Here is a 14,286-nt window from a genome sequence, read left to right as displayed (position 1 = left end):
AGAAATATTTATTGAACTCTTTTGTCTTTTCAGCATTATTATTGATAATTCTACCATTTCCATTTAGTAATGGACCAAAACACCAGTTGGGTAATGCTCAGGGTTCCAGGATTGCACATCTCCTTTCCTAGAATCTTAGTAGTTCAAGTTCTTCCAAAAGAAAACCCGCTACTACATGTCAACTTCCAGCTGAATCCTGAAAGTTAAACAAGATCATAAAGCAATTATTTGGAACTTGCATGCCTGGTTTTTAGAAGCTGCTGCAATATAGCTGATTGTTCATGAGCACATGGCTAAAATTCCAAATTCCATCACAGATGCATTTTGTTAGTATCCTTTTTTTTAAACAGCTATTGTAGTCTGTCTATCACCCTGCATAACTGGCACCAAGAATGTCTCTTACTATAACACCAGAATGTTATGAGGCCAGATCAGGACTTGGAAGGAAAACAACAGAAATGCTTCCGAAATTAATGTTGGTGATTCTATAGCTAATGCCTCTCCCAGAATTAATATTGACCAATTAATATTGATGCTGAAGAACTATTTGTACTAATGACCACTATGTTGTCTTTCAGATGAAATGTGAAATAGCATCTTGTGATGGGGTATATAAACACCATGCTGGCAACAAGGGGTTAATTAAAGTGCTGCTCTGGGCTCAGACAACTCTGCCCCGCCACAGCTTCAAGGTATGCACAGGCTGGAGGAGTTCAAAAGGTAGAGCAGACCAAATCACTTGTTGGCAGACCAGGGAAGAGAAAAGACCTTCAGACTCTGAAGAAAGGATTGACTGAAGGCAGGAGCTTCCCAGACAATCACTGTGTAAAGGCCCCTCCCTGAGGGAAAGGAGAGCCAGATCCTGATGCACCTGAGAATCATTCATCCCTGTCTCTTAGTAATTCAGTTTATTTGCATTAATTCTCCTTGTGTTTTGATGTTGGACTGCCCTGGAAGGGGAGAGACTTTAAAATGACCTAGCCAGGGGGTCAGGTCACAGGAAAAGTTGGGCCACTGCAGAGGTGAAACAGCCATTGGCAAGAGATGCCCATGGAGAGAGAGTTACTATGCCAGGCCTGGTCACAAAGAGGTGCCAGAGGTGAGTTGACCCCCTTCAAAATCCTCCTTAATGACTTTTGGCATTTGAAAATCCCATATTCCTGTCTCAGGAGTAGAGGTGATAATCTCAATACTGCTGCCAAAATCCAAGCTACATTATATAAATTTTAAAAATTAAATTTTGTTTACCTAAAATACCTCCAGTAGGTTCTAGTTATTCTTTACCACCCTCTTAAAGCACTACATAGTATTGCTAATGTAGTGTTACTGGAGTGTTTCCATTCCTGTATTGGCTGTATCTTAATGGAGGGGGAACCATATGTGTGAATCAACTTGGGAGCCCCTGGGGAGTAAAGTTGCTAAACATATTGTCTCTAAACATTAAAGAGAACATGCAGCAGTTTACTAAATGAATTTTATGAAGTGTCACTTTTTTATTTCGTTTAGCATAAGAGTGATCTTTCAACTCCTCTAGAATGTTGGTATGACCTGTGGTTGTTGGAATAGAGTAGATCAGCCTTTAGGAATGCACTAGATATGAAAAATCTCACCATCCAGTAATACTGAGGCTTAAAGTCTTCGTTTTACGAAGGTCCTTTCATACAGTTTACAAAACTGTAAAGAGGCCTTACAATGAGCATACACTGCTAGATTGGTGTAAATGGGCCTTGGTATAATTAAGAACCAGATACTAAGTATCTATCAGTAAAACCAATCTCCTTTCCTATACAGTAGAAAAATTAAAATGATCCATCTACTGGCCTGCTTGCAAACAGTTGATTCTGCAGCAAACTCATTAAAAGAATGGGATCCCCAACAATAATAAAACTATAGGTGTTGAAAGCCTGACAGTTTTAACATGGCCTGAATTCTTGCTGGACTAAAATTGAAGAGTTCTGAACTATGAATAAATATCACTTTCTGTCTCCTAAATAGATGCTTTTGCTGAATAATTTAGGTAGAGTGACTATTTTAGTATGAGACTGAGATAATGCAAAAATACTCCAGGAATCATAGAACCATAGGGTTAGAAGGGACCGCAAAGGTCATCTAGTCTAACTCTTTTAAAGATACAGGATTTGTTGTGTCTAAACCACCCAAGACAGGTGCTGACCCAGCTTTCTTTTGAAAATCTCAAGTGAAGGAGCTTCTATGACCTCCCTACGGAGTCTGTTCCATTGTCCTACTGTTCTTACAGTTAGAGAGTGTTTCCTGAGATTTAATCTAAATCCATTATGATATAATTTGAATCCAATGCATCTTGTCTTGCCCTCTGTGGCAAAAAATAACTTTTCTCCATCTTTTTTATGGCAGCCTTTCAAAAAGACCACTATCATGTCCCCCCTTAATCTCCTCTTTTCCAAACTAAACATACCCAGTCCCTTCAGCCTTTGCTCATATGACTTGCATTCCATCCTTTTGATTATCATTGTCAATGTATGGATAAAGGTATGGAAAAGATTTACTTTACCACTATACAGCTACCTGGTAGCTGAAAAAATCTGTTAATTAAGAAGTGAAAATTCATTAGAATAACCTTGACTAATAACTATTCCTGTGAAATACTGCTGTAAATAATTAATTAGAAACAATAACTGGATGGATGACATGTCAGATTTTTAAAGCCAGAGAAGTATTTTCTTGAACCTTTGCCTTAGCTTGGCTGTGAATATATATTGCTAGCACCTGGGATAAGCCTCAGGCTCACCAAACTGTCAGAAACAGAATTCCATTCATTTAATTCTGAAATGGATCCTTACTGAAACGTTGTATTTTTTACTTTATTTTCACAACAACACTTTCAAAAAGTTAACTTTTATTATAAAAATCTTCAATTTCACTTAAAATAAAAATATATTGGATTATAAACTTTGGGCCAGATTCTGCCATCCTTACTTATACTAAATAGTACTTTTTTGCACGTAATATCAGTGAAATAAAGGGAGTTAATAAGAAACTACACAGCATGAGCAAAGGTATCACAATGACCCATAAGAACTGAGTAGGAAATGTGTGTATATATAGTTCTAATTTGTTGTAATAAAGGGTTTACACAGATAATCCTGAAGATCAAAGTGCTCTGTTTAGTTACAGAATTGGAACTGAAAATAGAGACACAGGAGAGTCTTTTTTTCAGTGTATTAATAATGTGTCTTATTCTTGACCCAGAAGAACCAAGGGCTAGAGGCACCCTTTGCCTTTCTGCTGAGACTGACAAAAAGCCAAATACAATGGTGCCATCATAATTCATGTATTGAAGACTTTAAAATACACACACATTCCTGTGTAAAACGCAAAAGAGAAAGCATACAGTATGTTACTACTGAAAAGACATCAAAAAGTCAAAATAACTTGAACGCTATACATCTTACATCCACATGATGATTGTGAAAGCTTACCAAAACAGGTATACAACTTTACATGTTTGTTTGTTTTTCTATAAATTCATGAAGAAGCGAAAAAAGATTAAATAAAAGGGGGGGGGGATGAGGAATTTAGAGTCAGAGTAGTAAAGATGACCACTGTTACCCATTTTTTCCCAACAGCATTAAATTACAGGCTGCCCTAAGGGAAGATGGCTGCCAATTTTGTAAAATTTGCTATCAGACCTCTGACCCTTCAAACCTGCCAACATATGGCACAAAAGATCAAAATATGGAACACTTATATTTTCTTGTGGAGCAGGCAATAATTAAGAGATTATCATGGTTTTCACTACAAAACTTTATATTCAAAGGATATTTTCTCATTGTGTGAATAACAAACTGATTTGTTTAAAAAGAAAACTGGAATTCTAGAGTGTGAACTATCTAAGCCATAATCTAGAATGCTACTGTGATGTTGCACCCCATAAGGCTTTTTGGAAATATGCTTATTAATGTATATATGACATAATTGGAATATGTTTTATGCTATATATGCCATGTAACATATCTCTGTAAAGGTTATGAACTATTAAATCTATTCCTCCTATTTGTATGCATGTATCATTTTTGTGTTCGAAGTTATGAATATTGGCTGTGTACTGGCTTGATTTCTAAGTAGCCTTAGTAAAGCATTTGGTCAGCTCCTTGAGAAAGGAATGTGCAAGTTAAACGCCCAATCAAGAAAAACTTAATGGACAATGGATCTTGGAAGGCTCCAATCCACATAAGAAGTCTACTTGAGGATTGTAGTGGGGTGGTCACCTGCTCCAGCCCTGGAAGGGTTAAAGCCAGCCCTGGGAGAGGGCTGAGGCTGTGAAGGAAATCCTGGGCTGATTGGGAAAGGCAGTAACAGGTGGGGCCACGCCCCAATCAGGCCCAGCTGGTTCTTATAAGAGGCTGTGATCCAGAAGCCCAAACAGTCTCTCTCTGCCTTTAGAGAGAGAGAGAGGGGCCTGGCTGCTGGGAAGCTCAGGGTGCCTAGAGTGAGGCAGGGCTGGGGGAAGGGCAGAGGAGCTGGGGAGCTCTGGCCTGGAAACCCCCCAGGCTGCAGGCCTAGTATAAGGCCAAATAGGTATTGGGGTTGCAGGGGGCAGCCCAAGGGCAGAGGAAGGCAGCAGACCCCTGGGGAGGGGAGACCCTGAGATTGAGGGGTGTACAGCCAGGGGGCAGCACCCAGTGAAAGGGTCAACTGGAGTCCAGGGAGGGACACGGGGGCCAAGAGGTAGCGGGCCACCAGCTTGCAGAAGGTGCTCCAAGGCTGGCAGAGCTAATTCCTGGAAGAGACCAGCAGGAGACACCACCAAGTGAGTCTCTGCCCGGTTACAAGGATATTCAAGGTAGCATGTGAACTATGGGTGCTACCTGTAAGTTCTGAGTCATGCATAGACATGTGACTTGCCCATATGACTCCAAAACTCCATCTTGTAGCTGGGATTCTACACAGGGGGAGAGAGGAGTGTCCAGCCACAAGAGAAACCCCTGGGAGACCCCTTCATTTTGTCTTTAGCTGGCTCAAGAGGTCGCCTCTCCACCCAAAAGGATACCTGAAAGAAACTGGAACAAAGGACAATAGCCACTGGGGGTGTGAGTGACTGCTGGACCCAGAGTAGGAGGAGACTAGTCTGTAAAAGGAAGCTTACTGGAACATCTCTGAGGGTGAGGTTTTATCAGCATTCAGTTTTCTTACTGTATTAGGCATAGGCATGCATGATTTTATTTTGCTTGGTAATTCAATTTGTTCTGTCTATTACTACTTGGAACCACTTAAATCCTACTTTTTGTATTTAATAAAATCACATTTTACTTATTAATTAACCCAGAGTATGTATTAATACGGGGGCGAGGGGAGAGGGGGGCAAATCAGTGTTAGAGGGCGAACAATTTGAATTTACCCTGCTTAAGCTTTATACAGGGTAAAACAGATTTCTTTGGGGTTTGGACCCCATTGGGAGTTGGGCATCTGAGTGTGAGACAGGAACACCTCTTAAGCTGCTTTCAGCTAAGCTTGCAGTTTGTGGGACGTGGTTCTGACCTGGGTCTGTGTTTATGGCTGGCAAGCATGTCTGGCACAACCAGGCAGGCTTCTGGAGTCCCAAGCTGGCAAGAAAGCAGGGGCAGAAGTAGTCTCAACACTTCAGTTGGCAGTTCCCAAGGGGTTGTCTGTGACCCAAGCCATCACAGCTACCACTTGAGCTATTGGTTTGCCTTCCTGGATGCCAGCAAGTAGAAAGATGTGTAACCCAACAAAATGTGGGTCTCATAAGTATAGGTAGACAGCAACAGAATGCTGTAAATCAGGACTCCTGGGTTCTACTACCAGCTGTGAGAGGGAATGTGGTCTAGTGGGTCAATTAGGAGTCAGGAACCCTAGGTTCTATTTCTTGATTCTTAGAGGAGAGTGGTATAGTTGTAAGCGAAAGAGGACTGGGAATCAGGCCTCATGGGCTCTCGCCCCAGCAGAGCCAAGCATGTAGATTTGACAGATTTTGTCTGACAGGCTAAATGCTAGGCTAATCTACCACATTGGAGACCTGGGTTCTAGGTCCTAGCTTTGATTTAATTTAACAATAAAATTAAACTTATTTTCAAAATGGTGTGGATGGTACTTGCTCTGGGGGTGAGGTCTTGCTCTGTAATAAGCAAAGCCTTAATTATGACCTCATGCAATATTATTCAGGGTTGACAATAACAATTAATTTGTGCAAATGTGTCAACCCTGAATAGTTTTAATATTGCTTAGATTTAATTGAAGTTTGTGTTATATACTGCAAGGGAGAATAATATGTGGCGTGCTTGTTAATCAGTAGAAGGCAAAAATTGTTCTTTGTGACAATGCAGTGTCTGTTGCTGCCAGTGCAAACATTGTGTGGGCAGTAGAGTACAATTAAGAAGGGAGCTTAGCACTTTTTTGTCTTGTTAGGGTTGGTTGGAAGATCTCTTACGTTACCAGCCTTAAGACCTATTAAAGTTTGTCTTTATGGAATACACAAAGAGAATGGATTGCTAAAATTTCTCTTTACAGTTTTCTCATCTAAGTCACCCCTTTTTTCCAGGAAATCTTTCTAAACAATCCAGAATTTTACCAGATTAGAATTCATGCATTATATCTGTTTCTTTCTCACCCATTTCCGTGAAAGTTCATTTATTGAAAAAACTCTAATTAGATATAAAGTCAATGTATGCACATGGGGGGGAAATAGAAAACTCCTTAGATCTGTTATATCTGGATCCAAATTTTGTAACCAAAACAGTTGTTTCTATGGCAATGATTGTGGATAATGTAACCCCCTTTACTTTTTTTGCATGGTATTCAGCCTACCCCCTCTTCCCCCCCCCCCCCAAAAAAAACCCTCCAAAACATTTTTTGCTCTAATTATCACTGTTGTTTCTACTTGCCCTGAGTTGATACGGAAACATTCTCAGACAAGATGGTCGTATAGAGCTGTGAGTTACTGCAAAGAAATAGTTGCTATTTCCGCACATTAGCGGGATGTGCAAGAAGTTGTTAATATTCAGTAACTGTTTTGAAGCTGGTGTGGAAGTCTTCATTGAGGATGGACTTTCCTGCATGTGCACATGCACCCTTACTTAGGCTCTGAAAGCTCCTGCACAATCAGTAGTGAGTTCTGTCAGGAGTACAAAACTGGGAGCCATGTTGAGCGCCAGTCAGATCCGATCCAGCCCTCCAAGGGGAAGACAGAGCTGTCAGGTTAACCCAAACTAAATCTGTTGGTTGGGTCTCAATGCAGTTTCCTATAAATTTACAGAAGTCAGTGGGATTGAGACTAGAAAAAATTCCATATGAGAGGAATTACAGGCTAGAGTCCACATGTCTTATATCATTGAATCAAACAACTATTGTGATTCTTTTTTTTTTTTTTCTTATTGGAAGTTGTATATGTGTTCAATAGTATGAATTTTGAAAAAAAATAACAGGTAGGTGGTAGAACTACATATTTTATTTAGTTGTCAATATCATACCAAGGGTGAGTCTACATGAAAGCAGAAAATCCCCCAAACCCTGTATTTTGTAAAGCATTATATATAAGGGTTTAGGGCCTGTGTTATTTTCTTAATTTTAAAGGAAAATGACAACTCTCTAGCTAGTTATGTTAGAATGCCCCCTAACTAACCTATCTGTTGTAGTGTAATGACTTATATTTGAAATGTTATTAATTAAAAGGTACTTGAAACTATTAATTGTGTGGACTGTGAAGTTCAGAACATTACAAGCTTTCATAAAACATTGCTCAATATTCTTTTATAGTAGAATATATTATGCAATCAGTTGGTTTAACAGATCATTTTTAGGGTTTAAAAATCCTGTTACCTCATTGGGGTGCCTGAACCTTGATTGTCACAGCCACCAATGCCTGAGGCACCAGCCATGGCATGGAACTGATTAGGTGAGATATGGCTAGATTATTTTAGTAAGTGAACCAGACCCATGCTGCAGAGCAGGGCACAAAAGCAAAAATCCAAGTCCCAGACCAACAGGAGAACTGAGGTTTTTAGCTCCCACTTTAGCCACCTAAATCCAAAATTAAGGCACACTGAGATCATCAAAACCCCTGCTAAACAGATGCCTGTCCCTGGAAGTGCCCAAAATTCCTTTGCACGTACACTTCAACCCTAAAAGTCCCCTAAGCAGAAACTTAGATGCTTAACTGTAGGTACTCAGTCACCTATTTGAATTTATCCGGCAATGTAGGGGGAAATTTTATTTTTTACCTTTATCTCCTCTTACACCATCTTAGATTCCTTTAACAACAACCAGGAATCCATGTTTGGCACCCTTCTTTTCCATCCCCTGTTATCTTTGACGCCCTTTTTGTCCAAAGGTGGGAAACCGGCAGGTCACCTGACTAGGAGTCTGCCCAGCAATTGGGACTGTACGTAAGACCTGCTCTCCAGTCAGACAACCCTGTTTATCTGGGAGGTAGCAAGTGCTGCTGCTCACCTTGGAGGGTAGGCATAGGACCACACTAAGGGTTGTTGGGAGGTACATACCTGCATGCAAGAGCAAGCTGTCATCTGTCACTCTGATCCTTCTCACACATCCACCCATAATAAGACAAGGAAGAAGAGCAAATAGCACTGGTCTACAATTTTTGAGAAGTCGTCTGTTTCAGAGATAATGTGCTATTTATTATGTATTTTGATGTGCTGAATTCAAATATGACAATTTAAAACAACTGATTGGCTACTGTTTCTAAGATATTTAAGTTTTTACATTTTATGTCTATGTATATTGTGTAGATAGTAGAGTTTTAATCATAAATTGTAAACCTAGGTCTTTTCATGTGTTTATGGTTGCTTTACATGATAATATTTCACCTGTCCTGTTTATGTAACACTTTACAAATCAGCAAAAGGGTTATATAAACAATTTTTTTATGAAACAAAAGGCAAAACTTATGTACATAGTTTAGTCCTATTCAGTGTCTACTCAGCGCTTCTTGGCTTGTCTCTTGTATTCATTAAATGGAGCATCTCTTATCACTGTCCAGCAATAGTCTGCAAGCATTGATGGGCTCCATTTGCCCTGATTGGAACAATGGAGAAACGTTATGTCCTGGTGAAATCGCTCGCCATGCTCATCGCTCATGGCTCCGCAGTTCGGTGGAAAAATATCTAGATGAGAGTGCAAAAAAATTTATCTTTAGTGACCTGTTGCAACCAAGGCTTTTGTATGCCTTGAAGGTTTTCCACCAACAACCTGTAGTTGTCTACCTTGTTGTTTCAGAGAAAATTTGTCACTAACTGGAAGGCTTTCCATGCCATCTTTTCCTTGCCACGCAGTGCATGGTCAAATGCATCATCTCGAAGAAGTTCACGAATCTGAGGACCAACAAAGACACCTTCCTTTATCTTAGCTTCACTTAACCTTGGAAATTTTCCATGGAGGTACTTGAAAGCCACTTGTGTTTTATCAATGGCCTTGACAAAGTTCTTCATCAGACCCAGCTTGATGTGTAAGGGTGGTAACAAAATCTTCCTTGATTCAACAAGTGGTGGATGCTGAACACTTTTCCTCCCAGGCTCCAATGACTGTCGGAGTGGCCAATCTTTCTTTGATGTAGTGGGAATCTCTTGCACGACTATCCCATTGGCAGAAAAAAGAGCAGTATTTTGTGTATCTGCAGACCAAGCAAGAGAGCAACAACCTTCAAATCGCCACAAAGCTGCCACTGATGTTGGTCATAGTTTATGCACCTCAAAATTTGTTTCATGTTATCATAGGTTTCCTTCATATGGACTGCATGACCAACTGGAATTGATGGCAAAACATTGCCATTATGCAGTAAAACAGCTTTAAGACTCGTCTTCGATGAATCAATGAACAGTCTCCACTCATCTGGATCGTGAACGATGTTGAGGGCTGCAATCACACCATCAATATTGTTGCAGGCTACAAGATCACCTTCCATGAAGAAGAATGGACAAGATCCTTTTGACGGTCACAGAACATGGAAACCCTAACATCACCTGCCAGGTGATTCCACAGCTGTAGTCTGGAGCCCAACAGCTCTGCCTTACTCTTGGGTAGTTCCAAATCCCTGACAAGGTCATTCAGTTCACCTTGTGTTATGAGGCGTGGTTCAGAGGAGGAGGATGGGAGAAAATGTGGGTCCTGTGACATTGATGGTTCAGGACCAGAAGTTTCATCCTCTTCCTCATCTGACTCAAGTGAGAATGATTCTGGTGCATCAGGAACCAGCAGTCCTTCTCCGTGGGGTACTGGGTGTATAGCTGATGGAATGTTTGGATAATGCACAGTCCACTTTTTCTTCTTTGACACACCTTTCCCAACTGGAGGCACCATGCAGAAGTAACAATTGCTGGTATGATCTGTTGGCTCTCTCCAAATCATTGGAACTGCAAAAGGCATAAATTTCCTTTTCCTGTTCAACCACTGGCAAAGATTTGTTGCACAAGTGTTGGAGCATATGTGTGGGGCCCACCTCTTGTCCTGATCTCCAATTTTGCAGCCAAAATAAAGGTGATAGGCTTTCTTAACCATAGTGGTTATACTGCGCTTTTGTGATGCAAAAGTCACTTCACCACAAACATAGCAGAAGTTATCTGCACTGTTCACACAAGTACGAGGCATCTCTGCTCACTTTGGCTCAACAGAAATGTGTCCCTTTGCAAAATCAAACACTGATAAATAAGAGAGCACGACACTGTATGATTTCTAGAGCGGATATAGGGCAATTTGTTCAGCAGAGTGATGTAAGCTTTTATGATTGCATCATCCATGACTTCTAGGAATAACATGATGCAATTCATATCATGTATGACACAATACCAGCTTCAGATTGCATCCTTCATTGTTTTGCCCAAAAAGCAAGTACTGTCCAAACCCAGTCATATTTATTCATAGATCCAGTCAAAGATGTATTTTAGTCATTTCTGGTTTAAATTGAGATCCCTTCCCTTTATAACTCACTTATCCTCCGCCATTCCCAAGTCAAGGGTTGTATATACTGACCCAATAGCATATCTTGAAAACTAGAGCCAATCAACAATTTTAAGCATCATTTTCGTTCTCAGTGACCCAGAATTAGTAAAGTTTGACTACATTTATTTCAGAAGCATTTTGGCTGTAGAGCAGTGTATTCATACGAGAACAGAGCATCCATCAGCCTGTGCCTAGAAGGTCCTGTTTTCCTGCCTGCTGAGTCATCAGGACCTGGAACCACAGCCAGGCCCGTTGTGGCGGTGCCATTAGACAAAGCTGCAGGATATGGTATAGAACCAACACCCTCTCTTCTACCTAGTCTAATCTGGGGGGTAGCCTTGGGTTAAGGCTTTGAGCCCTCCTCTGTTATAGCCAGTGCCCCTTTTGTATTTGGTCCCCTGTTTGGTTGTATTTTGGGAATCCTTGTGTTCTGTTTAATACTTTACCTTGTTATACTTACCTGAGTTCACCTTTACCTTAAGTGTTGTCTGACAATGAACCTGTTCTTGCTTTGTACCTTATCCTTCTATTAGTTTTCCTTGAGGAACAAAAGCCCTGCTGATAGGTATGTCTCCCCTATCCCGCATCTAAGACTGGTTCTCTGGTCAAGTTAAAAATCCAGTCAACAGCAATGCCTCTACCCCACTCCCACTTTTCCTTCCTGGCAGGATCACCAGGGCAGCATGGAAAGAAAATTCTAATAGCAGGGTAACCCTGAATTACTTGCCAGATCATTGGAGATTCCTAAGTCATAACACAAACACACACAATATATTAAGAAAAATAGTAGTAAACAGGAAGTTAATGACATGACAGAATAAATCACTCTCTCAGGGACATTGGTGCCTTCCACACAGTAATAATACCAATGAAATTTCCCAAAACTCCCAGTCATGTGACCCGATATAGCAGGAATAAAATTTGGCCTGTTGATAGGCATGGTCAGTGGGGACCCTTAATGACCCATGAACATTTTACCTTCTGTACTAGCATTAAGCAATTTGATTGACTTAATTCAGAACAGCCCCAAAGACTCACACGTAGAATAAGATGGTAAGTCCCTCCAACAGGTTTAATAGACAGTAGGTAGTAAAATCCCCAAGTCTTACCCCATGGCTTGAGGACACAGGTCAGAGAGTAGGTGGTCTCCCAAACAATTTCCCTGACTAACTAAAAGATGGTTCACTCACAATTCTGCAAATGATCCTCAGGTTCAAAGCAGAATCCAGACTCCTCAGCAACTGCAGAGGGGCTAACAGTCATAGTTGGCAGGCATCCTCTTCAGACAGGAATCAGGCTGCTTCTGGGTCCCAAGATTTCCCCTCTCCATTAAGGGATATAGGGCTCAAGTGCTGATCACAATAACTATTCACAATAACCTGTTAGGTATAATCTACACTACATCTGTGCAGCTCCCGTCGGCATAATTACTCTATCTCAATGAGAGGCAGAAGCTATGTCATCAGGAGAGTGTCTCCCACCACTTTAAATTGATGTAACTTATGTTGCTAAGGGGGGGGTAGCTTTTTCAGATCCCCGAGCAATGTAACTTACATTGACTTAAGCGACAGTGTAGACAAGACATTAGTCTCCTACTTGAGAGCTCAGCAAGTAGGCAACCCTAAACTAGCAGACAGAGCAGTACTTGCCACATGGTAAATGGTTTATCTAGAGGGCTGAAGGACTAACTCAGCCAGACTGGATGGGGAGTTTTCCCAATACAATCTCATAAACTGGGTGTTTTCTTTTGAGAGAGAAAGAAGCAAACTTAGGGACATTGTTTACAGGTATGCAGAGACTACCAGGTAGAAGCCTGTTCTCCAGGGGCCCCTGCTTATAAGCCTGGGACTCATGAGCTCACCCACATATCCATTCCTTTCAGAGTCCTCCAAAATGGCTTTCCCCCCCCCTCACAGTGTGCCTGGGGCAGGCATCTCACTAAGCACCATCCTATTGGTCAGGTTAGCTCTGCTTTCCTGGGCTTTTTCCTGTAACCACTCTTCTCACAGACAGTGCTCTTCCACTGAACCTGCATGCTGGTGGCTGTCCAGGCACCCTGCTATCTACCCCTGAGGCAACAGGACCCCTGTTGCTCAAAATAATGTCTCTCCTCTCTCCCTCTTGGTGTCCTAGCAACCTAGGATCTAAAGTCTGCCCTTGGCTGCCCTTCTCTCAGGGTCAGTGTGCCTCTCCCTGAAGTCCTAGCACAGACACAACAACTACACTAAGGTCCACAAGGGTTATGCTGCTTTATGTATCCAGCCACTAAGTGATGACACTGAGCACTAAGAAGCCCAGGCCCATTGGGTCAAAGGGGGAGAACATCCCTGAGGAGGGAGAGAGGAATAAGGTGCTGTACCTCCCTTGAGGATTGGGGAGTTCCAGAAGGGGGATTACATGGTATTAGTCCAAGTCTAAAACTGGATATTGGTCCAAATCAGTGTGAAACTCTGCCTCCACTTACACCCAACTAACCTCACTGATTTCACTTAAGCTGAAAACAGCTACACCAGGAATGAATTTAGCCCAGTGACTTCAATGGGAATACACAAGTATAATTGAAGAGAGAATTTGGCTATCAGCTCCATGTGTCCCAAGGTGTATTTTATATAGTGGAAGTGTTATCTAAAGTTTTGTTAATCAAAATTACCCACTCGACTAACAAGTGTCTCACACCAAGGAAAGGGACATGATACTGGTAAGAATCAGAAACATTCTGAGAAGCTTGTCAATGCTTTAAAACTACCAACAATTGAAGGCATGAGACAGTGTTATCAGTAGAGATGGGCAACAAAAAATTCATCTGACTGTAAATTTACTGGAAAACATTTTTTGGTTCACCAAGACTATTAGCCAATTCAAGTTGAATTCAGCAAATAGTTTTGTCTGGAAGAAAAATTGATTTTTTTTTTAAAGAGAAACTTGAAATGTTTTGAAATAAAACACTTCAACTTTTTGTTTCAATTTAATTTAGAAATCCAACTTTTAAATAAGAAAAAAGCAAAACAAATTGAAAAGGGTGAAAAACCATTTGAAAATGACCCAAAATGAAATTTTAAAAATGAAAACTTTTGCTCAACCCAAAATGACTTTTTTTTGGTTTGGCCTTCTCAGCTTTAATTATCAGGATGGTGAGAGATATAGTTCCTGAGTCAAATCCTGACCTCACTGAAGTCAGTCAATGAGAGTTTTCTCATCGACATCAATAAAAACAGGATTTCACCACCTATTTTGCAACTTCTCCCTTAGGCCCACCTACTGTATTTTTGGAGGCTGGTGTCCCTTCCAGAACAAAAGGTTAACTTGTACAGAGCTAATTCATCTTACCTTCCTGCA

The sequence above is a fragment of the Malaclemys terrapin genome, chromosome 2 (genome assembly GCF_027887155.1).
Source record: "Malaclemys terrapin pileata isolate rMalTer1 chromosome 2, rMalTer1.hap1, whole genome shotgun sequence".
In the NCBI taxonomy this organism is placed as follows: Eukaryota; Metazoa; Chordata; order Testudines; family Emydidae; genus Malaclemys; species Malaclemys terrapin.
The sequence above is the reverse complement of the archived record's forward strand: the minus strand, read 5'-3'. Positions refer to the sequence as shown.